The sequence below is a fragment of the Anser brachyrhynchus genome (genome assembly GCF_964034855.1).
Source record: "Anser brachyrhynchus genome assembly, chromosome: 6".
Lineage (NCBI taxonomy): Eukaryota > Metazoa > Chordata > Aves > Anseriformes > Anatidae > Anser > Anser brachyrhynchus.
The window spans coordinates 18,297,290-18,320,759 of record NC_137700.1 but is presented as its reverse complement, the minus strand read 5'-3'; the positions used below and the strand labels follow the sequence as shown (position 1 = coordinate 18,320,759).

General features: G+C 40.0%; 1 non-coding gene across 43 annotated transcripts in view; it reads right to left on the bottom strand.

Moving 5' to 3' along the window:
* The window catches only part of LOC308197296, a 722,739-nt gene that overhangs the window by 464,705 nt on the left and 234,564 nt on the right, over positions 1 to 23,470 (bottom strand). For 35 of the 43 annotated variants that reach the window (XR_013952725.1, XR_013952726.1, XR_013952751.1 and 32 more), the window contains 9 exons: positions 14,576 to 14,632; positions 14,027 to 14,231; positions 12,667 to 12,854; positions 4,955 to 5,015; positions 4,778 to 4,878; positions 2,690 to 2,764; positions 2,111 to 2,196; positions 943 to 1,031; positions 91 to 246 (listed from right to left, as the gene is read on the bottom strand). This is a non-coding gene — a transcript (uncharacterized protein). Of the gene's footprint in view, positions 1 to 90; positions 316 to 942; positions 1,032 to 2,110; positions 2,197 to 2,689; positions 2,765 to 4,777; positions 4,879 to 4,954; positions 5,016 to 12,666; positions 12,855 to 14,026; positions 14,232 to 14,575; positions 14,633 to 23,470 lie in introns of all 43 variants that reach the window. The other 8 variants (XR_013952755.1, XR_013952732.1, XR_013952734.1 and 5 more) reach the window with 8 other exon arrangements.

Sequence of the window (23,470 nt, the reverse complement as noted above, 5' to 3'; positions counted from 1 at the left end):
GGTTTCCAAGGCAGAGAGATTGGTCATATAGCAGGCTCTCACACAGTGTTCCCAACCTCATTCTCCCTTGTTCAGGATCTATGTTCATACCTGTCCAGAAACTCACTGCTTGCTTTTAACCTAAATACGTTTTTCTTCTTCACCATTTTCCTCGTGTGTAAATCTGGTCGTTACCTCACACAATTTATTGCTGTCTGTCGTGATTTAACCCAGCAGGCGTCTAAGCACCAGACAGCCATTTGCTCACTGCCCCAGCAGTGGGATGGTGGAGAGAATTGGAAAAAAGGTAACACTTGTGGGTTGAGATAAAGACAGCTTAATAGGACAGAAAAGGAAGGTTAATAATAATAGTAATGATAAAAGAATACACAAAGCAAGTGATGCACAGTGCAATTGCTCACTGCCTGCTGACCAATGCTCAGCCAGACCCTGAACAGCAACAGCCCCCCCAGCCAACTCCCCCAGTTCATTGTTCAGCATGACCCATGTGGCACAGGACATCCCTTGGGGTCACCTGTCCTGGCTCTGTCCCCTCCCAGCACCCCTCACGGGTGCACCTCTGGCCTCCTCCTGGCAGGGCAGCGCAAGGAGCTGTAAGGTCCTTAACTTAGTGAGGACGCTGCTCTGCAGCCGTGAAAGCATCGGGGTGTTGTCAGCATTTTTCTGTCCTAAATCCAAAACACAGCACCACACCAGCTACTAGGAGGAAAATTAACTCTACCCAGCCTAAACCAGGACACCTTCCCTGAATACTGCACTGTTTAGCAGCTCCCAGTATTATTGCAGGTTTCAGACCTCATTTTAACACCTCCTTCTCAAGTCTTCTGGATCACTGTAACCAAAACAGAAACTCCATCCATCAGGCACCAGCCCACACCACACCTCAGTCACCTTCACTGGTTCAGAGATGACACTCTCTCTTACCCCTAACCAACCACCTACCTTCTGCAGCTGAATGCACACCTCAAGTGCTGAGCACCTTGACGTCAGTCTCAAGGGATTCACATTTTTGCCCTAGCTTTTAATTCCTTCTTAAAAGAAAAAAGAAAAACACCCTTCACCTTATGACCAACATCATACGCCTTCAACTGTAAACATAAATTACCTACAGAACTAGACTAGTTGTTTTATTTTCTCTGAGAAGAGTTGCTGCATGTTCCAGGAGATGAACTGTACTTCGCTTCAAAGGCTGTCACCTGTGACTCTCCATGTCTTCGGCTGCACAGACTGTTTCACAGATTAGACTCGCTGCTCATCAGTGCCAATCAGAAATAGTTTTTCTTGTGTTTAGGTTTACATTGACACAACTAACAGAACCAGGCATGTTAACAACATCTGTGCATATATGGCTGACCAAAAACTACTCAGTTTTCTGTTCAGTTCATTTCTTAGAGCTGTTTTTTTGTTTGTTTGTTTTTTTAATTTTGGGGGAGAGAGGGATCGGATGGGGATGGAACAGGATGGTGACAAGACAGAAGAACCTCCTGACCAGATTCACACCGTCTTTTATGCCTAGTGTAATAACCAAAAGTTACCTGGGTCACCTGAGGGCAAAATTCTGAACCTGATTTTGAACCGGATCCATCCTGACTTTCATCAGCTGAGATTTTAGCCCTAATAACCTTGGTAATACAAACTTCAGGGACTCTGAAGCTTGCCAGCCAGGACCCCTGCAGAACTTCGCTTACCTACATGCCCAAATTACCATTATAATTTCCTCCTGCCCCGTGGTGCTTCCCATTCAGCCAGTGTTCACAAGCAGTAACTTCGTAACACCTTCCCTGCCTCAGTTCTGTGAAGTGCCATCCTTACACAGGCAGGCAGCTTCTGAACAGGAAGAGAGCACTCCATGGGATACACGTAATGCAGAAGGAGCTGTCCAGAAAAACAGCTGCAAAATGAGGGCCCTATTCTGTGAAGTTGTTAAGGACTGTATGGGTGGCAAAGGAGCGTCAGACAGGCCCTTACTACAGGGGCTTTCAGCAGCAACTGAGCAAGAAAAAAGTTCTATTTAAGTGCTCACCTGCTCCTGTGTTTGTTCGTTTGATTGATACAAAGCTGCTTTCACCAGTGCAAGTATGAAATCAATTTCGTATAAATTGGAACATACCCACAGAAATCTTCTCACTGCCTGAAGATCTATTTCCTTTAGTATGTTTTCTGTTTTCTTCAATCAGCTTTATATTTATAGGGTGGCTGAAAAAGAATGCTATGCATTATTTATTAACATTGATTTTAAACAGAGCCATTCAATTCATAACCATGAATTACCTAAGAAAATAGAGTGTTTATCTTATTTTTTCTCTTTAAAGAAAATTAAGTATTTAATTATTAATAGGATTTTACTGTTGACTTCAGTAAACAAGCCCTTAAAAATTAGAGGGGTATAAAGATAACTATCCGTGGTACAGTTACATAATGTCATCAATAATTCCAGTGTTTACTGCATTTCTTAATTTAAGGAAATACCGGTGCCGATTTAGAACAGAAGTTGCATCTACTGAAAGACTAAAATAGCCGTTTGTTCCAGTATTTTCTTCATTTACATTTGAAAAGGGCTCATTTTTACCAAAAGCCTTTATCTTCTGTCTAGATCAGTTCTGCTCTGCTGACCACTCATTATGGTAACAGGTTGCAATGAAAAATTCCTTGGAGGACATAAATCAATTAATCAGTGACATTCGCTTACCGATATTGATTAGGCCGTACATTGTTTGACTTCTCCTTTGATTCCTTCTGTCATGAGCAAATGGTTACACCCTTCCTGTAGGGCAGAGGAAGATGGAATTCATGAAAATGGAATGACTTTGAGATTTATAAAACTCCCATTTAACTTGAATGGAAAATGGCCAATTAAATATGTTAAATGGCCAATCCCAATAAAACAGCACAGGTTCAGATCTTTACTCTCACCATGCAAGCCTGTGCTGAGAAGATTTTGAGTACTATCATACAAGCTAAAGACCAGATCAACAGCATCGAGAAATGCAAATCTGCCAAAGCACTAGCTTCCAAGCATTTTCAGATAATACTTTCTTCCTTCAATCTCTTATATATTCACTTGCTCCTGATTTCAATTTCCAGGATTTTAGGTCACCTTCATCCTGTTACATTTGCTGTCTTCTGATGATATGTCTGTTACTCTGCAAGGGTACATCTATAGCTGTTCTGCTAAATACATTTTTCTGATGATTCTGTTGCTTTATCAATCTTTAAAATGTCAACTTTTTCATTACTGCAGTGTTTTTTATTCCATTAAAAATCTTAAAGTAACTATTAATTTTTTATGGCTTATCAGTTACAATCCATTTATATCCACTCAAAGTGCAACAGTTTATAAAATTGTGTGTTGTATGATATGTGACTGATGAGCTGCTGTAACTTATTAAGCAAAAATATTTCCCTTACTCTGCTCTTCTGCAGTTATTCTTACAGCTGAGAAAGTCTTATGGTCAGGCCAAAGCCTTACTGCTTACGTCTGCACTCCTGCTTGTTTTTATTGCTCTGCCTAATGAAGTGATCAACAAACAGATGCAGCCTGCCAGAAACTGGGTATCTTGTAGCCTTAGCACTCCTGCTGACTTCTCAAGCCAAGGCAACTAAGAGAACACACCAGGACTGGAGGCTCTTGCAAGCCCCCAAAGTGACCCCCATGCAGTTTCTCTCATACTGCACTTTGCCAGTTCACAAACACTGCTGGAGCCAGGGGATTTTTTAGATGCAGCCCTACTCTACTGTATCTGCTATCCTAATACCACTCTCACATGGCTGGAAATTTGTTTTTCAATGGCCAGTTTCTGAAATTTCCTAATTTACTTGGATAATGTGCTGTCATCACTGCAGTTTTCTGCTCACATCTACCAAGGCCTGCTCTGATTTCTGTGCTGCCCTTTTTTGTGCTACATTTCTTGAGCCCCAAGCCCTGAGAGCTCAGCTGACTGCCCACCAACACCAACCTCTCACAAATGTCCCCCTGATGTCTCCCAGCTCCACGCAAACCCCCTCCGCTGCCCGCCTCTTCCCAGGGCTGCTCTTCCTCACCCAGCCCCTTTCAGGGGAAAGGCATCCTGCGGTTGCCAGCACCACCCCCTTGCTGTCATTGAGAAAACCCTCTCAACATCTGAGAAGCTGCACAGAAGGCAAAGCCAGTGACTGTTTTTTCACGTTTCTCTTCTCATTGCCTTCCTGCACCTCCTGCCTCTTCTTATCCTTTGCCACAGCATGGAGATCGTAATTTCATGTCAGCTGTAAAATTACAAGGCCCGTAATCACAGACACACAAAAAAAAGGCATTTCTATAAACAAAATGCATTAAGAGCCAGTGTACGGTTTATTCTTTACAGCTGTTTCACTACAATGTATATCTGTTGAGACTAGCAACAGAGGGACTGAAGAGTGTCAGTGGGAAAGATGTGTTGTCATCTGGCCACAAAGCTGTTCAGGATCATCTCAACACAGGTCAGTTCCCCTTGAAAAAGGGCAGATGTGCCAGTTTTAGAATGGCTGTTCTGCAAGGGGGGAATGACAACTAAATCCCAAAGGCAGACCTGAACACAGGAAAAGAAAAAAAAAATCAGGGATGGCTTTGAAATTTCTAATCTGGTGCTCTGAAGTTTGTATTTCAGGTTAAGGGGGGTTTTTAAAGGACATAGCGTAGATCTGATTCCTTAGCTTAGGGAGCATCAAGGTAGAAGAAGAACACACACAGACTCAGGGACCCCTGGGTGTGCCTGGCTTTAATCAAACAATGGAAAAAAACACCAAGAAATTTACCAACCTGTTTAGAGGTGGTCAAAGAACGCTGCAGGTTGGCTGGTGCCTGCTCTGACTTCTCTGGTCCATTTCATATTTTTGCCCCATCTGTGTCTTCATAGACTTCTTATTTGAAAAATAACATTAATTTTTGATAATATGGTCAAAGATCACAGAGACATTTTTCTTCCGAATAACTTACCTTGAATCAAGCCCAAAATGGTTCTAGGGCCATCAGGTAAAGAAGCCTGTCCTTGCTGTCTCTGTCAATGAAATGGCAAAAACAAAGAAAAGCTGTTTCCCTATATCTGCATCAGTAATAAAATATCTAAATCATTTTTCTTTCTATTCATATTTTGTTCACTACCATACTTTATCATCACTTCTGAAAGCTACTGCACTGCAAGTATTCCAAAAGCATTCTTAACTAAAGAAAAGGTGAAAGAGAAGATAGTAAATTCATTTGATTTGCTTTGTTTCCAACACAGTTTCATTGATCAGTATTATACATTTCCTGCAATTCTATTGCTCTCATAAAACCCTTATAGTCATGACTTTGGGGATATATTTTAGGTAGCTAGTAAGTTTAGAAACTGACAGTCTGCCCATGTCATTTCCCTAACTTATCAATGATTTTCTTTTGTTCACACAGAGGGGGAAAAAAGCAAAGAATACAGTAGGTGTGTATCTATCTCAAGACATAGCAGCCTGTAGATTTGAGCGAGGTTTTAATTTGCAGTGAGTGACTGCACTCTCATAATTATAAACAAGTGATTTGTAGTCTGATCACACCTCCTGCTGGCCTGCAGAACACGTACCACAGACCTTCCGGCATACAATATCTGAAATATCTTAATCACTCTTTTTTTTCCTCCTCCTTCGCCTCCAGAGCAACAAGTACTCTCTGCCTAACCAACAGCAGCAGCGAGCTGCCATGCACGTAGCCCTGCTCTGCCCATGCTCGGAGAACAGCTTTCCCCACCAGAGAAACATTCATGCCTTTGCAAGCATCCCTTCTGTCCCTCCTTCCCCTTCAGGGAGGCAGTGCGCGACCCTTTTCAGACATCATAAGGTCTGCCAAGGGGAAAGAAGCGCCTCATCTCCTCCCTCGCAGCCACGCCACCTCTGCCAGAGGCAGGCCAGCAGCCCTTGCAGTCTCAAAGAACTCTTCAACCCCCACACAGCAACTGATTTGGGATATTGGTTGAAAAACTAGAGGATAACCCCATGGTGAGAGAAGTGTGCTCCTTACATTCCCTTTTCTTTCCACAGTAACTTTGCATTTAGGTAAAACCATCTCGATTAGAGGTGTGAAAGGCATTTTAATATGTCCATTAATTATTTTTCTGTAATTTCAACTTCTGCATAACTTTACAGCACAGATGTTCTTTTCCAGCTAAATACAAAGACATGTAAGTTTTTACATCGCACACGGAGAAATTTACTTAATAGCACTATCGATATGTTACAGCATACCTTAAACATCAGTAAAAATACATTTTATAAAACAGAACAGTACAGAAGTTGTACTAAGTGTTGCAATGTCTCATGGGAGCATTTGAAAGGAGAAAGAAGTACAATATTCACACTTGGTATTCACAGCCTGTTCATTACACATTTCTAGAAACACATCCCCCCCGTATTTAATTAAAAAGAAAGCTGAAAGAGTAGGAGGAACAAAAATGTTCTCAACTTCAATGACACTATTGGAAAATAATTATTTCAAAACTGCTTATCTGTTAAAAAGCTGGCAAGCTACCAGGATCTTGATTGCTGTAAGCAATTTTATAACTGCTCTACACAGATAAATTTAACAAAGAGAAATTAATTTCAGTCTCGTAATAAGACTCATCTCATTACCAAAACGGCGTCTGTGCTGCAACAGAGCCTTGTGCACAGGGCTGCTGGTAAAGGATTTTGCACGCAGGCATTTAACAACTGCCTAGAAAAAGTTCACCTCAGAACTTCAAATTTCATTAATGCATCTCCTCTCTGAACATAATTCTCCCTAATCGTATAAAGTGAAATTCTTCCCAATTTCACTTGTGTTCTGCCACCTGACTGCCTGGAGCCATCCTTGAGTCTCAGCCTGTAAGGATCATGCTCCTGGGAGCAGTAATCAGAGTAAAATGCGAACCTCTGCCTGCACCTTTGGGTTGGTTTTTGTTTTGTTTTGTTTTCAATCCAGGACACATAATAACATGTTAATTAACTGTCAGGTTTCTCTGTCTACAGACATAGTAACAACACAACTGATAATTGAAGATGTTCAGATGTTCAGTGGGGAAACAAGTGGTCTCCTTCCTTTGTGCCACCATACCACACTTCCCTGGGACGAGTCTTCCCACAGGACAGTTCTGTTACATTCCCAGAACCTCCAACAAGACTTTGAAAATGCTGCAGAATACAATATGACCAAGATTCAAAATTAAAACTTGACAGCAGGTTCAGCAATATCCTCTGGATGCTTTGAGCCACTTTATGGCCACTCTGCTCTTCAAAAAAAAGGCACAAAACAATAACAGAGTGCACAACGGGTCATAAATCCTGCCACACGAGCACTCATGCTTGCAGCTCTCAGGTGGTTCTGCTGGAGCAGAAGCATTATGAATAGCCTGAGTTTTTTCTTCTACCATTCCTATTGGTAGTCTTGCTATGGCACATCAACCAAGATATAAAAAAAATGAGCGCATGATATATCCTGATGAAAAACCCAATACAGATTTCAGCTTTGCCACCACATCTCATTGCTGTACAGCATCTCATCTTTGGGACCCACAATGACATTTTCTGCTACTAGACATCCCATTCAATAACCTGCAGAGAGCAGATACACCAGCACGGAAAGCATTTTTTCCATGAGGCAATCCTTACACATTTGCTGGTGTACTTGACCACGCAAATCAATACCTCTTTGCAGAGCACACGCTGTGAACAGTAAGAAAACAAACTGTTTCCTTCACTCCAGTACATCCTTGCAACTGCAACGTCGTTTCTTTATTTCTTCCCAATTACGGAATTATTCTGTCCACCAATTTTCCTTCCTTGGCATAAATCCATCTATAGCTTTATAGAAAGTGTATGCATTTAACGTAGCAGACACTTTATTTCATCTTGAACTTGTCCACAGAAGAAAAAAACAAAAAATTGCCCCTAAATTTCTTTGGTTATAATTAACATATCAGATTTTCAGTCTACATTTCTTGACCTATTACCTCAAAGTTGTTTTTCACTGTTCCTTTTCTTGTTTCCACAGCAACCTTTCCACAATGTCATTATTTTTTTCCTCTTTTCTTTTAATTTAAGAGGAAACAATGATCAGTTAATAGTGATTTTGTGTTTTTTTTTCTTTAAACAAATGGAGAAATGTTTATATACATGTCTTTTAAAACAAAACAATGATTCTGAGAAAATGATTATTTCCACTTCTCTTGCAGTAATTAGATGATGTCATAAAATCTCATTTCAATCACAGTACTGTTGTTAGTGTATCACTTGACAGGTTTCACAATACCACACAAGCTTCTTGCAGCCTAGGGGGGGAAGGCAACCTCTCTGGACCCGTTTTTAAATACATACAAGAGCGTAAGTCAAGTACCAATGCAAGGCATCCTTTCCATTTAAAACTTTGGAAAATGCTGAATAGAGCTAATATGTCAGTCTCCAGTGATTAATACAAGCTAGTGTGTACCTAGGGAGAAACGCTGAGGCATCATAGTTGAAAAATTTTATGGTGATCCATATGAAGCCCACTCACCCATATCCAGGTTGAATGAGATGCCATTTTAAAGGAAAAAAGAGAGTAAAGCATCCCTTTGTGCTGTTACTACCGTTCGTTTCTTCCTCATTTTTGCTTCCAGTGTATTTTATAAAATTCACTAGAACTGACTTTATATATGTAAAGGCACCTATCATAGAATCCCAGAGTGGTTCGGATTGGAAGGGACCTTAAAGCCAATCTAGTTCCAAGCCTCCACCATGGGCAGGGACACCTCCCACTACATGAGGCTGCCTGATACATTTAGATGCCCCAGTGCTATAAGCATCAGAAATGTATCAGAATAATGGAATGTCTCAGTCAAACTAGAATAGAAAAAAAAGTATCGGATGCTGTACAACTGCCTCTAGAAGACATGAAAGTAGACCTTTCCCCCATCTGAGATTCCCATGGCTGTCAAAGGAGCTGTTTGTTTAGGAGCTGTTGTCGTTTATAAGCTAATGCAGAGGGGTAAGCTTTTATGTTTATTCTTCAAGCAAAGCACAAGCAAAGTTCAGATGTGCAATATTTTCTGAGGCCAACAGGTAATGAACAGAACGCTAGTTAGATTCACTGCAAAAGATAGTAGCCTTACAAGCAGAGTAACGTTCCAGTTCATATAAATGAATAATGAAAGACAGGCAGTTTGCAATTCTGTTGTTTCTGCATTTTGCTTACACTTAATTGTCTTTTACTCCGATAATAGATTTTGAGTGGAGAAAAGGAGCATCCTGAGCACCGTGCATTTCACACACTGCAACTACGAGCTTCTGAAGCTCACCTGAGTAGGGAAACTTGTTTGAGAGGGCTCCAGTTCCAGCCCAGACCTTTGCTAATAATAGTTTTTCTTTCTCTCCTCCACCATAAGCAAATGCAACGCTCAATCTCACTTTCCAATTTTTGCTTTTGAAAACATATGCCTGAACCTTTTCATAAAGACACCTTTTACGGCCTCTTTTTTTCTGAGCAGGTTGTTAATGGCATCTGCTTGGGGTTCTCCTACTGGGTCTGCAACACCTCAAAGTAAGGTACTTTTTCAGTTTCCAGACCTCCTCAGGTTTTATGCTGCTTGCATCAAGGGGTACATTTGCTACAGCAGCTGTTCCTTCCATATTTAATGGATTTCAAGTTTTTAAAATAGCTACCTGTAAAAACCAGAGCGAATCTTAAGGTACAACAGTTGAAGGACTATTAATTTCACAAGCCTGGAATACAAAAATGCTCTCATAAAAAAAAAAATGTACACCCTCCTACACTGTATGGAACAGAAGTAAAGCTGAACGAGAACTTCTGAAACATTTTTCTTGCAAATGTACCAATTTATCTAAGCATTTTTCTACTGAGACGTGACCTTTAAGGAAAATTACTGATTTTAATAAAAAAAAAAACTTTCACTGACAAAGATTTCTCAGCTCCAAATTGAGTTTTCATTCCCAACCAGATACAAAAGTAGTATGCATCCATTCAGAGCACAGGCTGGCGCTCTACTGTGTAAGTGGAGCAGAGAAGTGAGAGCTGCGCCTTACCCCGGTGTGATGAAGCCCTGACTGAACAGTGCTTGGGATTGACTTTAGCAGGATGGGCTCTTGCTTCATAGTTTTAACAGCTCTAGCCTTATGGCTTGCAGCAAACTGCGTGATTTTATTTTTATTGTGGTCCTTATGAAGCTTTCTTCATGAGCACCTCCAAGGTTTGGCTAGCTCTGTTCCCTCCTTGCCTCAGCAGCTTCTCAGTTTCCCTGCACGAGCTGCAGATTCTCAGAAGGTTCCTTGAAGCTTCTTCCATCCCAAACCTCTTCTGCCTACTGCTCAAAGCACATTAAAAGCTTCCCTCTCCCTTAGCAGGGGCTTCATCCTGAAATTTCTCCAAGGGCAGCACAATACTTGCTCTGTAGAAAGGGACACACACAATTCTGTGTGATTTTCAGCCCCGGAGCACCTAAGTAGTAGTGTGACACCAAGCACAGGAAACAACATCTGGCAGTGTCCTACGAATCACACGCATACTGCAGGCACGCTCTTCCAGAAAACAACAGATGAAAATAGTAAGATATGTTAAATCAGCTGTACATCAGCAGATTTAGATTACACCTTGATAAAACTATCCAGAATTAAAAAAACATTCAGTAAATTCATTGCTATTCAGTAAGATTCAGCATCTCAGACAGCTCAGGAGTTGTCCAAGATCTTAAGCTTTCCTCTTCGGTGCCAATATCCATTTTTCAGTTCACTATTTGATTTTCAAAGTCATGAGGAGTTTGTGGAGCTGGCAGCTTTACTTAGCACGATCCACTATTCAAAATATAACTACAACTCCTCAAAGCTCAACAGAAATTACGGGTGGAAGAAAAGTTACTTCTCTCTGATATTGTAGATATTTTCCCAATCTTTGTAGTAGTAGTAACTGTTTAAACACCTTTCATTCTAACTTTAAAACCTATTTGCTCTTGAAAATGAAATTACAATGCATCATCTGAGCTCTGAATAATTCTCATGAAAGCTAAAGCCACGTCCATCAAAAAGCAGGTGCACTTTGACATTTTAGGTTGACTTATTGGTAACTTATCTTTTTCTCTATAAGCTAATTTTAAAGAATTCTCTGGGTTTAATTTGCATTGCTGCTTTCTTCATTCCTTAGACTATATTAGAGATATGCAAGTGTTTTTTCTCAACTGCAACTTGCAAACTTAGTTAAAAAAAAAAAAAGTAATTTACACCAGGAGAGGAGAGCAGATACATAAGCTGCTAAATCCAAACCAGATGTTGAACTGAAACACAACAATTTCCTTCCAAACAGTCTACTTATTCTGGGAAAAATAATAAAGTGGTGCTAATTAATACACACTTATCATACCTTTGTTCAGCCTTCAGATAAGAATGAGTGACTACGAGGCTTTGGACTCTGCTAGTCTCCCTTCAGATGCTGGATCTCGGAGACCAGCTCAACTCCACAAAGCTCTGAGGATGCCTGCAGGCGTTCTTCACCTTGTCTCAATCATCTGCATGCAGGAACTTCTGTGAGTCCAATACAAGGCATGTGTATCCTATACCTTAAGCTTTTAGTTCTTACTTTAACATCAGGGCTAGAAATAAGCTTAAGGCTGAAAAAATGAGCCTTAAAACCATTATTGTCCTTCACTGGCACCAGATCACATCAGTATGAGGTACTTAATTTGCTAAGGCTTTTAAATATAAATCAATCATTCCAAAAGTTCATAAGCATTATTCTTGTAACTTTTTTTAGGTTAATAATTAAAGACACAATGACATCTAAAATAAAAAAGCTTAAATATTCTAAAGCCATCTAATTTCATTATGCAAATGGGATAACATGTTAATAACAATACATGCCGTTCGGTAATATGACTTGACTTTGTACTTAGTCATTTCATTAATTATGTGGAAGGTGGAAAAGTAAATTTAGGTCGTAGTCAGGTAACACACACATGCAGAAGCACACCATAAAGTATACCTGTGATTACAGCATTTAAATGTATTTTTGCATGTATGTATTAGTTGCCCTTGTCATTTTCAGTGTAAAGTAAGGGACATACATAGGAGTTTATCGAATTATAAGTTGTGTTGGTTTTTTTGCCCCCCCCCCCCCCCCCCCCCCCCCCCCATTATTTTTTTCTAAATCATCCAGCCTGGCCCCACACACCTTGCTGGGGCACACAAGCTCATGCACAAGGGAGTTGCACCCTTCCATCCAGAAGGAGAAACACAGCCCTCCCCATCCAGCTGTCAGCTTTCTTCTGTACCCTGTATCAGCCGGGACACAGCGGACAGACTGATTTCTTGCTAGGCACATACACACCATACCAGAAGCTTCTGTATGCTGCTCAGGACTTGCTGATGAGACAAACGGGGCTGGAGATCCATGACTAACAACCCTGACCAGCCCTTGACTGCTGGACTGATCCTCATTCAAGAGGCTGCTGGATAGCAGCTTAACAGCATCTTCAGTTCCTGCAGTGTTGCTCTTCTGCCCTACAATGCCTCAAATTTGCTCACCATCCTACCTAGTTATTACAGCACATGCAGGGAACACAAATTCCTACATGCATATTTTAAGACTGATAATTTTGGTTCACATGAAAGTGAACAGTTGACATCTTAGACTTCTGCCAGGAGTACTTTTCAGGGTTTGCCACTCACCTTGTTGAAAGAAAACACTTGAGCTTACAGTTCAGGGTTACGCCCCAAGTATCTGTGAGTGACACAAGGCTTAGAGACTAAGTAGAAGATGCAATGTGGACAAGCTGCATTCTGACTAATCATGTATTGGGGCTCTTGTTTAGTGGCTGGCCTTCAATGGGTGCTGATTTTATAACCTGGTGATGTACCTACAAGCAAGCAGAAGATACATGGTCATTAATCTGCATTCAAAAAGGGGAGGATTGCGTCACAGCAAAATAAAGGCTATTGAAGAGCCTGGCATAGCTTCACACTTCTCCACAGTGATGGAGTACAGCAGAGCAATTAATATTTAGAATAGTGAGTGTTGGGAAACCTAAGGCGGAAGAAGAATTTCCAAGTTTGGGGAAGAAATGAGATATGCTCTCCTTCCAGCAACAGATTTCTGCTGTGAGGTTAAGAACAGGACATTGGCTATGCACAACCATTTCTGCTCAGCTGTCCCCCCTTCCAGTTTGAGACAGGGTAAGTTCCTTAGGCAATATGAAGCATATGAATGTAGTTTCCTAAAAACTTAGCAAGTAATCATGGAGGAAATAACTGAAAATCCACAAAAAAAAAAAAAACTAAACACCATATTTAACTCATTTTGTTTTTGCTGTAATAGTTTCAGATAAAGTTTTTACCTACAATTAAAACAAGACCTTTGATGCAAGTTTTTTAAAGGATTCCTTGTAAGAAGGATGCTCTTGGATGAAAAATAGAAAAATCACGTTTTGAATGAAGGAAAAAGGTCCTCTATTTGCATGTTTTTATACAAATCCAGAAAGAGGCATTCAGATCAAAGTAGTGTATGAACTTTGACTTAAATAAGCTGCAAAAGCTTTTCATAAGCACGGGCTGATACTCAAAAACGTCAATCATTTTTGCAGTATTATGATAACTTTTGGGGTGAAATGCAATAACAATCTCACACTACAGAAAAATAAATATAAGATTAAATTGTAAAAATATGGTGATAAGTTTGGCTCTTGACTAGAGTCTTTCTGAAGACTGCACAGATGCAAATCAGCTGAATTGAACCTTTAATCTCTACGTTCAGATAGGATTTCTGCCGTATTCTGAAATACGAAAAGTAATGATGGGATTCACGTGACTTACTCTGCATTCAGCCAAAACACAGTTAAAAGTAAGAAACAAAATCAGCAATTTAGATGATCAAAGACTGCGCGTGCCTATTCTGTAACTTTTGCCTGCGCAACTATAACCATAAATCCTACTCTATTATGCACTTGTGTCCTGTTAAAGTATATGCTGTCTGTGCACAAATACACAGAATTAAATACCCCACAAGCCTCTAGTTATGGTGCTGTGGCTGTACTTCATTATACCAGTGGTCAATTTGGGTTTTGGTCCATTATTTTTCAGAATTTGGCGAGAATGTGAATTGTTGCTCCTGAAGAAGTTGAATCCTTCATTTGGCTGCTGTTTGTCCCAGTCCATCCAGGGATGTGTCCCAGCCAAGAGCAGCAATAAGGCTTTCCCCAGCAGCAGCCACACCACCTTTGCAGATTTTGTTGACCTTTCTGAGGAGGTTGGAGAGAGACATCTCACACAGCACAACTACACTTATGACTAAACAAAGCACAGGAGCACACAGCTCCAGCATAGGCTCAGAAAGATTCACATTGCCTGGAGTTGTAAAAGACTCCAGTTAGCCCTGAAACAGCATCATAACTAGCAGTTAGAACCTGATTGTTCTCAGACAACAGCTGCTTCTGGGACCTTAATAACACATTTGTTATGCTGCACCTTTTATGAGCACAATTAAGAAGTTATGTCAACTTACAACGTAAAGTGCATTTCAATATTAGCCAGCCTTATTTGTCCTTTCAAAACATTCCTGTAACTACAACAATTTTGATGTTACCTCAGGAGATTTATGATTCACTTCCCATCTTCTTCAGCATTTGCACTTTGGTGGAACCTGAAAGCCACAGCCAGGATTAGGCCCCACTCCATGAAATACCACATATGCTAATTCTTTTTCTAAGCTAGCTATTACTCAGTCTCTGTGGGAGGCAGCCCTTGCCAAGCTTTTTAAGGACAAAGTAATTCCACCACAGAATTCAAAACACTAACATTGATATTCCTTTTTAATGTTTTAAGAGTTGTGTTATAATTGTGTACTACGCATAAATTCAACATGCAGTCAGTTTTCATAAAATAGTTTCTCCTTTTTTGCATTGATTACAGATTTGTTCTATGAACCAATTTTGAAGAGGTTCAGCTGAAACCAGTGTAAACATCTGTGTCTGTTGAATTTGGCTGTCATCAAGTAGGCAGACAATTAAGGTAGGCAATAATTTAGGGAGGGCAATACCTGCTCCACATATGAGCATAGGTATAATGTGAATAGAACAAGAGCTCCTTTCCAACTAAGTCAAAGTAGTGAAGAGTTACTGTGACTGCTGCTCAGTAGGAGAGGTGAACAGGGCAGCAGCTGTGCCGGAACAAGATGCAGGACTCTGTCATGCAGAAAGGCACAACAAAGAAATCATGGACAGTCTTCACTTGGCATTTCCAAGCACATTCTGTTTACCAAGCAACATCCTACGTTTTGTTTTTCCTGAATTATCTCATTGTTAGTTACATCTCAGGAGAAAATATCAAAACGTCGCACTGAGTGATACAAAGCCAACTTGAATTTTTAGTATGAGGATAAATAGCATCATCCACTAAGGAGAAAGCTGAGCAAACAAGAATCACAATCACCAAAGACCACAGTCAGAGCATGCCAATGAACACAGCTGTTGGACCATGGCATAAATATTGCTCGATGTGACCAAAATACTTGTGTAAAGATGTAGATCTGATAATCATAACTCAGGCAACATTAAGAAGATGTATTTCAATTTGGTTTTGATTTTTGTTTTTGTTTTGTTTCTACTGCACAATAAAAATCCTTCCTGGATGCCAGTATCTTAGTTAACTTTGCTTCTAAAGCAACTCTGAATGTTCCAAGTGAACCTGGGTTAACAGTATCACAAATGTGCTTACAAATAAAAACATCTTTAATATTGCTGTAAAACCCTACTCAGTAACTCTTAGGTGTCCCAGAGGAAATCATTTCTTTACTACTGATTGTAAAGGAAAAAAAGTAGGACATTTTCAGTAACATCTGCCATGAGCTTCTGCAATCCCTTAGTGTGACAGATTTGCAAAGAAAAAGCATTACGAAACAGAGCAAGTGTCCGTAAACTTCTCTGCTAACCTGATGTCCTATCACATGGTTTAGTCATGCCTCTTGAAATTCTCCGTCTTCCTTCTCCCTATTAATCTCTATCCCAGAGCCCGAACTAACATTATTAATTTCCCTACAAAGCCAAAGAAACAGGGAATATATATTTAGCATTAGAAGGATCCAAAGATAACATACTTAAAAGCTTTGGCATTTTGAGTAGGCAGAGAAAATTGGCTTAGGCTACTTTTAGAGTGCTTTCAAGTTTTTCCACAAGTCACTTATCTTTTAAAGTCATTGGTTATTTTGTAGTTATTATTTCTGTAAGTTGCATACATTCTGCTCCATGCTGTCCACGCTACAAGGCAACTGTGCCACCCCAGGAGAGCTTTATTTCAACAAATACTCGACTGAGTCAGTGGAATGAATAGCCAAAGGGAAAAGAGAGAACAATTGCAAATACTTTGTTAAATGACTGAATAGTAATCTTCAGGTAGTTCTACCTTCTACCAGCTGTTGGCAAATTTTACATGGCTGGATAATGCAACTAGATTTACAGCACTTCATTTAAGAGAATGTACATAACTCATTTATGGTCCAAAGCCCTGTGACTCTTCCGAAATCCATGCCACTAGCAATGCCTACCCTGCAATGTGTGTAATAATATCATCTATGTTTAAATATAATATAAACGTATAGAAAATACATCAGCTATATCTACTTTCATACTCTTTGATCATATTCCCAAATCACGATCTGGGGTATAAAATGCAAAAAAGTAGATTTCCATTCTGGCCTTGGTTTAGTACAGTCTCCTTTCTCCCATCTCTTGTACAGCTCTGGATGGACTCCTGCTGGCTGTCTGGATTCCCTTGCTGCTCAGTGCTGCACATTAGTGCCACACTTCACAAATTTGCTCCAATTTGTTAGGATTCCCTTTGATACTCCGGAGTTTGCAAGCTCCAGCAATAGCCTGGGGAAGCACTTACTATATCTGAAAAGATCTCCCTTTTGGGAAGGAGTTTTCAGCTTCAGCAGACAGGAATCCCTCCTGCTAACAGGTGTTCATGATCGAACCCAACAAGCACACGATTTTTTTCTGACTGTGAACTGCAATCAAAATGACAATTATGCATTTGCTCATGTCCTTGATAAAAGCTCATTTAGCCCAGACCATTAGGCTGACTTTTTCTCCTTCTGTCTTCTTTCACGTAGCTTTACGCTGAACATACTGTCATTTTTTCTCCCAAACAAAACGTGAAATAACCGGGTTTCAGAGCTCCTGGTAGCCATTTGTCGTGTCATCAGTTCTCAAAGGAGATCTACTCTTTATCTGGTACACTCAGTGTACCAGATACACTGAAGGTTAGAGTCCACATGGGGTTTGTAGTGGAAGAGATGATTATTATTCTACACCACATATATCTGCAGTATAGGTATCTTCTAAGAGAAAGCACTGGAAGCACCTACAGCAGCAATCTTAAGCCACAGAACGACGCATCCCTGCCCTCCAACAGCAGGTGATGTTCACCCAGTACCAGGCAACGAGATATTGTCCCTCTGCTTTTTTGAACATACGTGCTATTACTAGAAAGAGCATTATTGAGAAGTCTGCTGAGCGTTCAGCAGTCCTCAGGAGTTTCCACACCTCATTTGCTATGGGGTTGTCAGCCTGTTTGTAGCTAAACCTCCCAAGAAAAGAATGGCAATATTTTGTGTCACACGGGACTGAACTCCCCGCTTACTCTCCTGAGCTGCTCCTACCACCTCTTCCTTTCTCCTTCATTTTCCCCATGTTTCTGAAACACCTATACCTTCCCTCCTGGGACTCCTTGTCTTTCCACTGCTTCAGGGCTGTCTCTGTTGTCTCCTACTAAATACTAAGAACCCACAATCACCTCCTCTTACTTCCTGCCCTCCTGCCACCCCTCATCTTCTGCTGTCATTTACAACTCTAGAGGAGGAGACACTCAAATGAGTGTCTGGCAGTGCCACATAAAATTTATTCAGTGTTGGCAGAAAAACAAAGTGCATAAAATACGCTGTAAAAATCATTCTTAAGATGCTAAACCATTATTAAAGCAAAGCAGGTATTTCATGCAGCTCCTTTACCATTAGGATCTTACAGCAGCAAGAAGAAAAGAGCTTCGAAAACAAACCATTGTAAAACCTTGCTCTGCCTGCATTAATGCTAGACTCAGAATGACATACATTTAAGAAGTATGTAAGAAAAGAAATCTCAAGTCCTAGAGCTCATATGCAAGCATCATTCAGCGCTGAGCGTTGTATTGTTCAAATCTGTAGGTTCGCTGTTCTCGTCGCCTCTTTGCCGCCCTAGCAAATCCTAAGTAATCGTTAGCAAATTATGGAACCTTATGGCTGGAAAAAACACAGAGTTACGAAGTACAGCTGTTTTCCCAGTGAATCCTGTATATCTACAGGACTCGAACACAACTGAGAACTAACAGCATACAAGCAGTGCTCTCTTTAGGGAACGAGACAAAACACCAAAACACCATGACAAAATGTCAAAACACTATGAAAAAGATCTAAACTCTTGCTACTTGCAACAGATGCTCCGAAAAGTTCCAGAATCAAAACATTCCCACCAAGACTCACCAAGTGAGCTCAGAGGCTGAGAAGCAATGCTCAAGAAAAAGGCAGGAACAACATCACCTTGCAAGTTACATCCAACATAAATAGCAGAGCAGCTCCCCAAGCCTCCACTCCATCTTCCCCATTCTAATGGGAGCATCACTGCACTCTGGTTATTCACTATTCATCAGTTTGTGACTTCACCTGTCCTACATACTCAGAAAGTCATAGTAAATCTCACTTCTAGTCCTCAGTGCTCACCAAAAAAAACTATAGCTTCTTGTTTATGAACTGGCTTGAAACAACACAGAAGTTTTATCTTCATAAATTTTATCGTGATTTTTACTTGGCTGAAGTCAAGCAATCCACAGGCTGTATTATGTAGACATAGGGGGTTAAAAACTACAGTTCAGGGTAAAGGCACTGCAGGTGTGCAGCCTAATGAATTCTTAATTGAGTAGTGGGTGAGCATAAAAAGGAAGTTCAGAGGGTGATTACAGGGTTCTTTCAGCAAAGGGAGCAGTGCAAGCACTGAACTCTATAATCAAGAATAAAGGAAAACGAGTTCACCTCTAATTTTCTCTGTACTACAGCCTTTGTTATTCATGCACAGAATGCAAGATTAGAATTCCTACTTGGGAAAGACTCTCTACCATCAAGTTAACTGACAAGATTAACCTTTTTAGAGATGTCCTTGTTTTAAGGCTGACTGAAAAAAGGAGGAAGTACATAAAAACTAACTTGTACATGAAAAATATATTGCCTCCACTCGCATTTTGCAAATCAGTCAAGATTCCTCTCTGGCTTCTGCCCGTTCTCTGATATTGAACAGAATGCACATGATAAATCTGCAGAGGGAAAAATGGGAAATACTTGTGGAAGGGAAAAGAAAGCTAATAGGATTTACTCCACTCTATCCTCTCTTCTCTTCCTGCTCTGTCCAAGAGACAAGCAACCCCCAGACCTCTTCGCTGCTCAGGGAAGAGCTTCTACAAGACTTGCAGCAACGTCACCGATGAGGCACGTACTGCATGAAAATACTAAAACAAGAAGACAGTGGGAAAGCTGAGAAGAATGCTAAGGAGATTTTACATATGCTAAGCATTTTATAAATGCTAAGGAGAATTTATGTAGTGCTCCCATCCGTAATTGTGGACAGTAGAGATCTCCTGCACATCCAGTTTGCCACCACACACAAATAAGACATGTGATCAGAGTGGGTTCAGTCTTCAGGAGGGCAGAAGACAGGCAGGGAAAACCCAGTTCAGCATGGCTTAGCACAACTCCAGGCTTCAGTCACTTGAGCCAGCACAATTTTTCTTCTCTTTTTATTTTCTGCGAAATGAGAGAAGCAAAATCTGGAATCTTTCCAAGTAGCTCTATGCAGTTCAAGTGTCATCTGAAATTTCTTTTTTTTTTTTCTTCTTTAAATTTAGTATTTCAAACTATGAAGTCCATGAGAAAGCGTCGTCTACCTCAACCTCTGGAAGGAAAAAGAAATTTTTATACACAAAGACTTCTTCACTATAAACTCCATTTTATGACAAAACTCTCTTACTTTCACATTGCTACAGCAAGCACTTATAATCATTTTGTATATTATATATGCTTTTTTTTTTATCTAAGCATTTTTCAAATTATTTTACATCAGGCTTTAAGACTTTTAAAGTGTTTTTTGTTGTTCCTGTTGGTATTGATACTGTTTTTTTTAATGTGTGTGGTTATTTATTTTTTCTGCATAAATATGATGTTAGCTGCACATTGCTGACAGGGACCAGTCAGCTAGCTACCTTTCAAAAAATCACAGCAGACATGAATTCACCAAGCTGGTTACAAAGTTATTGGTATTTGTCCCAGTATTGTGGTCTCTGCCTCAACACCAGTTTCTGACCCAGGGAGGTGACAGAGGGAAGAGGGACGACAAGATTAATAACCACCGAGGCCCTCTGGAACTATCATCATCTTCTATTCCAATTTCCCTTATAACTTACATTACAGAATATCACCCATTACTTCCTACATCAGGCTCATAATGCTTAATTCAAGTATCATTTCAAGAATCCAGTGCATTCACCTCCACGAATCAGGAAATATAGCTGTTTAATGATATGAAGCCTGATCTAGAGCCCACTTATGTCAAATGGGAGTCTTTCTGCAAACTAATGGTCTTTGCTTAAGGGCCATCAGCTCCAATAAATCAGGAGGCAATTTTAGCTCTAATCAGAGAGATCTTGAGAAGTTCATGTAAACACATTGACCAAGTTCCCTCTGGCCAACCCTAAAAATTGGCAGCAGGGATGACCACGCTGTCAGCACTTTCTAGGTGAGTAACTTCTCAGCAGCTGCTAACGTGCATGCAAGCAAACATGCCCACAATGCAGCGGCACAACGCATGTGACACTTCCAACTGCATGGTGCTACCAAGACACTGACACTTGCTTAATGCCACAGAGGATCCAGGCATTGTAGGCGCTGCTCCCTAGTCCAAATGACCATAAGGCATTCTGATGCTCTGCCCTGAGGGCTAGGCAGAGCAGCTTGTCCAAGCACTGTAATTGAGCTGCTTTACAATAATTTAATGCATACTGAACATCCATGCAAATAAGGAATTTGTCTAACGTAAGCAAGAAGTGTTATGTTGTAGTCATCCAACCACATGTACTACATGCAAGTTGATAGATCCATTCAGGAAGAAGAGAAATGCTTCTTTCTAGGGACTGAGGCTTGCCAGCTGTCCACTGACCTTGCATATCCAAATGCCCAATCTCTTCTAGCTGCTACTTCTCCTTTGTCCTGTGCTACAGCATACAACTAAACTAATACTCCCCTTACTTGCACAAACCTGAAAATTCATTTATCTACATCCAAATGGTAAACATTTAAAGAAAGGTTTTACTCTAATATTGGAGAAGAGTATGATGCAGGAGCCCTTTCCAGGTTAGCTACAAGCAAACAAGCACACTTGTCCAAGAGTTTGTATCAGTACTTTACTGGCTTCTGAAATTACTTCTAGTTTGTGCATATCATTACCTTTTTGTTTTTTAATTGAAGTTCTGGTTCTTCAATCTATTATCTATCCTCATTAGTGCTTATTTTGCTTGTGAAGTCAACAATAATTTGATGATGTTGAAATCTACAAGCTATGGCATTAAAAGGAAAGGTGAAGCTGAATAACCAAAAACTCTCTGAAGAGTAAGGTAAGAAGCCTTCATTCAAAGAGGATCTTTACACCTGCATCAGGATTGTGTTTAAACAGTACAGACCAATGGAAGCTCATGAAATCAGCACAGTGAAAAAACATTGATGATTTGATGAACAGCTCTCTGAGGAATTATTTACTTTATTATGTATTTAGGTGTTCTACCTAAAATGCAATTACCAACTCAGGCAGTTCCACCTAGTTTCAGATCTTGCAAATGCCATTTCTCCTCAAACCACACATACTCATTTCACTTTCATTCACATCAGTAATAATTATCAAAATGTTTAAACCCAAGATTTATCTCAATCTTTTAATGCTATAATTGCTGCTAACATCCACTGCTTTAATGGTTACTTTGAAAATCCAGTACTTACACATCATCTTTCCATTAAGCAAAAGACGTTTCCATTGCTGTGATAAAACTATTTTGTACAGCAGCTGCTGTACAAAGCTACGCTTTTAGGATCACCCACATTCCACTTTTTTTTTTTTTAAGCTGCATATACAACAGTAACACAAAAGTCCCTGCCTATTTTGGGGGAGAGCTGGACTACTTCATGTATACTGTGTATGTCCTTTAAAGAGAACATTCAGTGGGATAACTAAAATCCAGACGGGAAATACTCCACAGTCTCTTACAGAACAAGGAAACCGAAGCTGAAACCACCAGAGCATGGTCCTTGTATAAGAACACCAAGCTGCTCCTCAGAAATGAATTTTCTTTCTATAAAGATCTTGTTTAGATCTCAATGTTACAAAAATCTATCATATTTACCCCTAACTGTAAACTTAACAAATTCACTTCATCAATTGAAGGAGTTTTCTTCTTCTTGGGCACTCAGATAGAACTATAAGGCTTTCATACCTTGCTGTTTGCTCTTCATTTTACCGACATGTAGTCCTATTTAATAAGAGTCAGCTCGAAGTTCTGTGAAATTATTATAATAAAAACCAACCAGCTAAAACTCATCCAAGACAAGACAACTTAAAGAGATTTTTCAAGAGGTGAAGGAAATGCATGAGAGTATTCCATGCTAATTGTGCCTGCTGTATTTTTTTTCTTGATAACTTCATAATTATTTCAATATCAGCTCTGGCAAGTGAATTCTGACCTCCTGGGAATGTTGCTGCAACCACCTGCCAAATGACCAGCAGAGGAAGGTGAATCTTGTTTCCTTGTTTGCTTCGTTTAATCTCTACAGCTTTATTAAACAAGATCTACAAGACTAGTACTGTGTGGTCTCTTCAAAGAATGGGCCTGTATTTCAGTGCACTCAAGAAGAAGATTAAAAGAAAAAACACTGAGCCTCTTTGTTTCTCTCACTTCTAAATTAATAGATTATAAACTCAGGGCTCATAGAGGTTCTGAAAGAAAAAAATAGACCGTTTATGAAATACCCCTAAAATGCATCCTGCCCTTCCTTCCAGCTAAGTGAATACCCTCAACCTGTGTAGCTCCCAGCCCAGTACTTCGCCAATTTTTCAAATTGCTAATGCACTATGTTGATTCCAAAATGCATTGTTGGCGTTAGCTAAAAAATATATTGAGCTGTAAATCTGTTACACTTAAAAACTTTAAACGAGACACATAAAGAGGAAAAGAGAGAGTGAAATAAGTTGTAGTATTTTAAAGTGATAAATAGCCTAAGACCAAGGAAGGCTGAGGAATAAAGGACTACTTGCTGTCAAAATAATTACAGGTGACTGGCAAAGATTTCAGATCATGCATAATGTGTTTTCCTCCACATTAGAGATTTGGGATCCACACTGCTGAGTAAAAGAAACAA